Source organism: Pseudorasbora parva, chromosome 20 (assembly GCF_024679245.1).
Source record: "Pseudorasbora parva isolate DD20220531a chromosome 20, ASM2467924v1, whole genome shotgun sequence".
Classification (NCBI taxonomy): Eukaryota; Metazoa; Chordata; class Actinopteri; order Cypriniformes; family Gobionidae; genus Pseudorasbora; species Pseudorasbora parva.
Window position 1 is genome coordinate 40,745,736 of NC_090191.1, and position 7,734 is coordinate 40,753,469.

Consider the following 7,734-nt stretch of genomic DNA (forward strand, 5'->3'; position numbering starts at 1 on the left):
TCACTAGAAAATTTTCAATTGGGGCCTGATTTTTATTTATTCTTTTTTTTTTTTGTATAGTCATAAATTATTGTTTTGAAATGATTTGATTAGTTATTATTAACATTAATAGTTCCTTTTTAATGTGTTATGTAAATAATAAATAATTGTTTTGAAAATCAACTATTAATACAACTAAAATTATTATTTTCTTCAACATCAGTAACTAGTAATAATGATTATTATGGTCATTCATTATTGTAACATTCATGTTTATTTATTTTATATTCATTTAATTAATGTATACAATTAATATATGTTATGTAACACAAGTCATTATTTTGACAATCAACTATTAATACAACTATTATTCTTATTATCTTCAACACCAGCAACTAGTAATAATTATTGTCATCATTTATTATTGTTATTATTTACATTAATATTTCCTTTTTATTTTTATTCATTTAATAAATGGATACAATTAATATGTATTATGTTATGTAAATAACAATATTTATATAATTACATTATTATTGTTATTATATGCAACATCACCAGCTAGTAATAATGATTATTATTGTCATGAATTATTGTTATTAATTACACTAATATTTCCTTTTAATTTGATTAATTTAATATTATTGTCATGAATTATTGTTATTAATTACATTAATATTTCCTTTTTATTTGATTAATTTAATGAATGTATACAATTAATATGCATGTAATAAAATACAATTTTATTATTAATAATGATAATATTAATCATAACATATGACAAAATTCACTTGATGTTTATTCAATCACAGGATATGAATTCTTGATATCAACAATTGAATTGCTACTATAATAAAAATGTTCATTTTTGATATCATGAACATGCTTGTAACTAGTAAGAAAGCCATTTCAGATATTTTTATAATTATACTGATATCAGGAATTGAATTTGAATGGCAAACTGTGACATTTCACTAGTGAAAATTTAATTCTTCATATCAAATGTATATCCTGTGAACGAATAAACGTCAAAACGGCTTGCCATACTAATGAAAGAATTATCTATATCAGTGGTTCTCAAATAGATGTCCGTGAGAAGAAAGTGGAAACTGACATTTAGGAATAAATCATGAAAATAGGCAATTGTATTTTTTTTTAAATATAAACATTAGGACTAAACAAAGATGGATTGAAAATTAAATCATACATTAAAAAAAATGAAATCATAAATTATGTTGTAAATTAAGTAAAGACATGCCCATGTACCCCATTGAAAGGATCACCAAGACATGCATTCTGAACTGTTAGTGAAAACAATGAACTGAAAAACACTGATTTAGCTTTTACTGTTATGCCTAATACTTTTTAGCGACATCTAGTGGTGAGGTTGTGAATTGCATTTTTAACCCTTACCCCTCCATAGCTTCATAGAGAAGCTATGGTGGCCGACACAGGACAAAAATGTCGTCGCCTGAGAGAGCAGAGAGTGACTAGCGCTCTGTAGAGAAGTTTGTCCGTTTAGGGCTACCGTAGAAACATGGCGGTGCAAAATGGCGGCTTTACTGTAAGGGGACCCTAGGTGTGTGTAGATAGAAATGCTAAATCCAAGGTAACAAAAACACAACGTTTTTTATACATCACTGAAAACATAGTTATGTATATTATATTGCATTTCTGTCAATAGATCCTCATTAATTAGCTTGACGTGGTTATATTATGAATTCTAGTTAGAATATATTATATTATGAATTCTAGTTAGAGTCTGATGCTGTGATTATGGGGTGTGTTTCAACCGAACCAGAAAAGACCTCAATTGGGCAGGACTACAACCAATCAGAGCAACGGAGATTTGAACAATGTCAACCCACACGGCTTTGATGACGTCAATGGATTATGTTACTGTTTATCATCATCTAAAGCCCGCCCTGACAATTTCATTGGTCCAAACCGTTTCTGTTCAGGCATAATTACTCCTCTATGGATCAAGTCCAGACCGAACCGCCCGAGCTCAAATGTTGTGGGCGGGGCTGGGTTCAGCTGGCATCCAGGCTACTTATTAATACTACACACTGCACCTTTAAGAGATTTACATAAATCTGGAGTTACGTAAAACTACATGAAATGTTATAAACTATTTTTAAAATATTAAATACAGAAATGTTTATAAGAAATAAATCTACTCGGGGGGCATCAGATATTATAAATGTCTCACTGTTATTCTTATTCACATCTCAAGATCTCTCAGATCTCTCTTGGCACCTGCAGCCTCTGGGCTCCCTATACTTTCAAAATGGTGTTGACTGGGCAAGGGGTACTTGGCTTGAAAAATCATAAAAAGGGGGTACTTCAGCCAAAAAAAAGTTTGAGAACGATGATGTAAGTTACACACGTTCAACCTTTCACCTTTCCGGCGTCTGCTGAAGCCGAGCGCAGCCGAACCCTGGCCGAGCGCGGGCGAAGGTGGCGTCATATGTTTCTCTCGCTCGCTCGTCTCGCTGTCTGTGAAGGAAGAAGGAAGAGCAATGGCGACGCTGTACCGCCGCGCGCTCACACTGCACACAGGAGCTACAACACACACTGTAAGTCACACTGCTGCCCTCACACACTTTCTCAACTGCTGTACGACACTCGATGGTGTCGGGGTTTAGAACGGGAGATCGTGCGCGCGCGTGCGTGTCCTCCGTGCATCTGCGCCGCTGCATAAACAACACGCTGTTTATCACGCATGCATTCATAGGGTTATATTATATATATATATATGTCACGGGTGATTGACAGCTGTCAGACACTTCTGTACTTTACACGTGAATGCATGTGTGTTAGTGGCTCACGAGCCGGAGTGTGTATAAGTTTAGACACTAGTGTGTGTTTGTGCGTGTACGTGTTTGTGTGTGTTGCATTACTGGATCAAGACAGCCATCTAGCTTCCAGAATCTGTAACTGTGCGTGTGCATGTTAGTGGACTGTTTACACAGTGTCAGTTTGATGCGATATTGATTTAAAAAAAAATATATATATATATATTTTCAGGTCTTTACTCTGATACTGCTGGGAAGAAGCTCTTGAAGGGTGTAGAGGGGATCAAACTCAGTGAAGCAGGTGAGTGTTTGTTTTTGTGTGTGTTTGTTTGTCTGCGTTTGTGGGTTTTTGTGTGAGTGTGTGTGTGTGTGTGTATTTGTTTGTGTGTGTGTGCATGTCCGTCTGTTTGTGCATGTGTGTTTATGTGTGGGTTTTTGCATCTGTGTGTGTGTCAGTGTATGTCTGTCTGTTTGTTTGTGTGTGTATCTGTTTGTTTGTGTTTATATATGTTTGTGTATGTTTGTTTGTGTGTATATGTTTGTATGTGTGTGTATCTGTTTGTGTGGATGTTTGTTTGTTTGTTTGTGTGTGTGTGCATCTGTGTTTTTGTGTGTGTATGTCAGTTTGTTTGTGTGTTCGGGAATGTTTCTGTTTGTGCTTGCGTGTGTGTGTGCGCACGTGTGTGTGTTAGTCATGTTGGTTTCTTCTTGTGTCGGGTTATTGTTGCATTCGCTGTTTGCACCTACAATAGCTTTTCAATAATGTCACCATATCAGAATGTCATCAGTTAATGCAGCTTACTAACACAAATACATATATATTCATGTTTTCAGTGAAATAGAAAAGAACTTCAAGTATGTTTTATTTAAGAAAGTTTTTTGTTTAACTGCTTGGAGAACTTTATGTATATTTTGTTATTTTTTATAAATAATAGTAATATTTATAAACTTAAAATAAGTATTGAAATTGGGATATTGTAGACAGATAAATAAGCTATTAACAAAAACATTTGAATACTAGTAACTAAAACACTAGACTGACATTTCATTAATTAAATCAGCGAAGCTGAAGTGTTAAAGTAAGAAGTCGCACTCGTCTTTTCTTCACTATTGTGACGTATATGAGAGTGAAACGGCTTTGCAAACAAGAACAAATGTAGGGTGGGGCTTGATTTCGTCTTTGTGGAATTGATTGGACTGTTGTGGTTTGCTATTGGCTGATCTCATGTGAGTGACAGGTTGCCCCGCCCACATCATCAGAGAAGAGATTATGTCGCTGCAAGAGGGAGGGGAAGTTATTCGGATTCAAGATTATTAGGAACATATAACTATGTGCTCGGATAAATAATTTATTCCATTAAAAATGGTGACTGAAACAGTGGGCATTATATAGTACTTTTTGCGCACTTTTGTACCAATACACTAGTATTACATTCTGAACGTAATATGTCATTTAAGTGTCTGACCACAACACACAGCAGGAGTTAATGCAGTTCAGATGTGTTTTTTTCCTCAGTTTTAGCACTCTTGTGTGTGTGAGTGTGTATGTTCTCAGTGTGTACTAGAGGAAGTGTGTAATGATTCTGCATGGATGGTGGAAGAAAGCTCAGCGAACATGACAAGCTCCTCTGAACACTTACATCACACTTCTCCACTGATTGTGAGCCTCAATACATCACTAAACATGAAGTCTCAATGGTCACTAGTAAGTCATGCTTTCAAACACAAGCTGCTCGTCAAAATAATTACATTTAAACACTGTGATTAGCATCACAATCAAATGTGTCTTGATATTATGCTCTACTAGAATGTTGATTATTTTCCTCATATTCTCCATTGTTGCGGCTTCTCTCTTCTCAGTCTGTCAGTAACGCTCTGTTTAGTTCCTGTCTCAATGAAGCCCCGCCTTCTAAGCACACTGTGCTCTGATTGGTCGGCTGGAGCAGTGTGTTGTGGTCAAGCGCTTCCAGTGTGTTTGGGAAATGTCCCGCCCCTTACCATAATGGCCAGTACTAGCTAACTCAACCAGGCCCGCCCCTTTTTTTCTGCGACTATTGTGACGTGTGCTTGCACGTTTTAACATGTTGTTAGTATGAATCAACATGTTGTTAAAAAGGATGTGGCTATAGCCCCGTTTTCACCACAGGAACTTTACCCAGGAACCAGGAACTTTGGGTGGAACCAGGGTCTAAATGAAGTTCAGGGTAAATATTTCCCCCTCCAAACGGCCCTGCTCGCGAGGTAGTACTTTTTCAAAGTTCAGGAACATTCGAGGGCGGGACTTGGGCGCTGAACATGCTGATTGGTTGAGCTCACGCAGCATTTTATTTCAACCGACATTTTTAAAAGTCTTTTGCGAGGTTCGGTCTGCGTTAGGGATGGGCGATACCACTTATTTTGTTTTCGATACGATTCCGATACTTTTAAGGCCAGTATCACCGATATCGATACCGATACGATACTTTTAAACTTATTTTTTTTAATTATTAAATATATTAAATTATTTAAATGACTAAGAGTAAAAATACCCACTTAACATATTTGAAAGGTATTTTAACATTCAATGTGCCTTAATTGCAACTTATTAGATCCTAATTTTTTAACACATGGATAAAATGTTTAGTAGTAGTGAAATTAACCATGGAAATTTACAAATAATAGCCTATTTGAACTACTAAAAAAACATGGTTCAGTTTCACAAGGGACTGCCAGTGACTGAACATTGCACCCATAAAATGCGACCTTTTTATTCTGATAGTGATATATTTTAGCATTTGTTACAGCATAGAACATGATCAATTTCAACTTTTAACATTACATTTAAAGAGTGTGATTGCACTATGTAGGCTAAAATTTCTATTTGTTTATTGTGAAATAACTCAAACTATTATGTTTTTCTGTCTTTTGATGAGCATTATACTGGGCTGTGTGTTAAAAGCATCTATGGTTTCTTATGATAGTTTTGGGAAACGCAGTTCTGTTTGAATAGTGTCATCAGTGAACGAACGGTCTCTCTGTGATCGATTGGTTCTGCCTTGTAGCGTTTGCATGCATTCAGATCATGGTTCAGATGAGCAGGAAAATGGTCCTATACTACACAATTAACATAGTTAATTTGTATTGTATGCATTTAAATAATCTTTTTAAATAAGCAAAATTACTGGTAAAAAAAAACAAACACCTTAGTATCGATATTTTTATTTGAGTATCGATACTTTCGATACTCACACCAGTATCGATATATCGATACGCCCATCCCTAGTCTGCGTTCAGTAAATATCAGTCTTGCTCTCTGTCTGATGGCGCGCGCTCGTCTCAGCCATCTCATGTTCAATGTCCGTAATAGCTGATAATAATATACATTGTCATTTTAAATCTAGCTTTACAAGCTTTCTGAATATGCTGCTGAATCTGCATATTAGTGCTCTTTTCTGTCATTGTTAATTACCTCTTTAGTAAACCTATACATAACCAGCAAAAGCAGCACAGCTTGAATCTCTTCCATACTCGTTATTCATTTTTTTACAGTCTATTTTTCACCATGTAAACGACCTGACCGATTACTTTTAAGTGTGCGTCCTTACATGACGTGACAGCGCGCGCCGCGCTCATGTTGACAAGAGAGGAAAGCACATTTTTCTGAGGGGTAAACTTTTTATTTCGTAAGCTATGAAGATAATGTTGGAGTAATGACACAGCGTATATTGCCCCAGGCAGTTTTTACTTTAACTGCGCCTGACAGAAGATTTTTCTGAGATGATTATTACACTTTACAACAAATAAATATAATATAATAAATAGCTTATTATATAATACTGTATTAGTCCTGGTGGCCGTTAAGAGTTGCTATGGCTACAGTTAACACACTCCAGCTGCTGGAGAAAACAGCGTTGACATTTTTGATGCGGCAGACAAACTGCATGTGACAAAATGATTGCGATTGAAAGTCATCACATAAACACCAGATCGGTTTAGATAACGTCTCATGTAAACAGTCCACTAAATCTTTCAATCGGTACACACAAAAATGATTACTGTCTGTCACTGACTTGGAGGAGCAGTCGCGCGCAGTCCTTCATCACAGGACTAATCTGCCTAATCTTCACGGTACTTTAGATCGCGGTGGAAACGCAGACAGTTGCAGGTCTGGGGGGGAGAAAAGTTCCTGTAAAAAAGTTCCTGGTACAAATTGTTCCGAGTAATTTTGGTGGAAACGGGGCTTATCATGTTCTTTGATTAATGCATGTCGTTAGCAGATATATTTGATGAGTGTGTGAGCACAATGGCCAATCAGAGGTGTTTACGATTCCGCTAAGCAGTGCTCAAAGCGCCACGTTTTTAAAATTTCAGTTCTGATTTCACGGTCGGTACTTTTGACAACACTAGTAGCTAGCATTTTTAGCACGTTGTTAGCATTATTTAGCCTTTTGCTAGCATGAACTAACATGCTAATTAACATTTAATATAACATTTAACATGAATTAACATTAATTAGCATTTAGCTAACATTTTGTTAGCATTATACTAGCATTTTGGATTGCACTAGAATTAGCATTCTAGTAACATGATTTAACATTTTACAAGAATCTTCGATGAATTTGCATGTTGTTAGTATGATTTAGCATTTATTAGCATGCTGTTAACATGGATTAGCATCGTTTTAGCTTGCTTGCATGAATTAACATTTCTTACCATATTGCCAGCATTATTTAGTATTTTGCTAGCATGAATTAGCATGTTTTAATGTGTTATTAACATGAATTAGCATGTTCATTAACATTATGTAACATGTTAACACAAGTTAGCATGTTGTTAGCATGAATTAACATTTTGTTAACATGAACTAACATGTTACCGTGAATTAGCATTTTGCTGACATGAACTAAACTATTGCTACTGTTAATTAGCATGGTACCGTGAATTAGCATGTTTGCTAGTTGATATACGTAGAAAGACT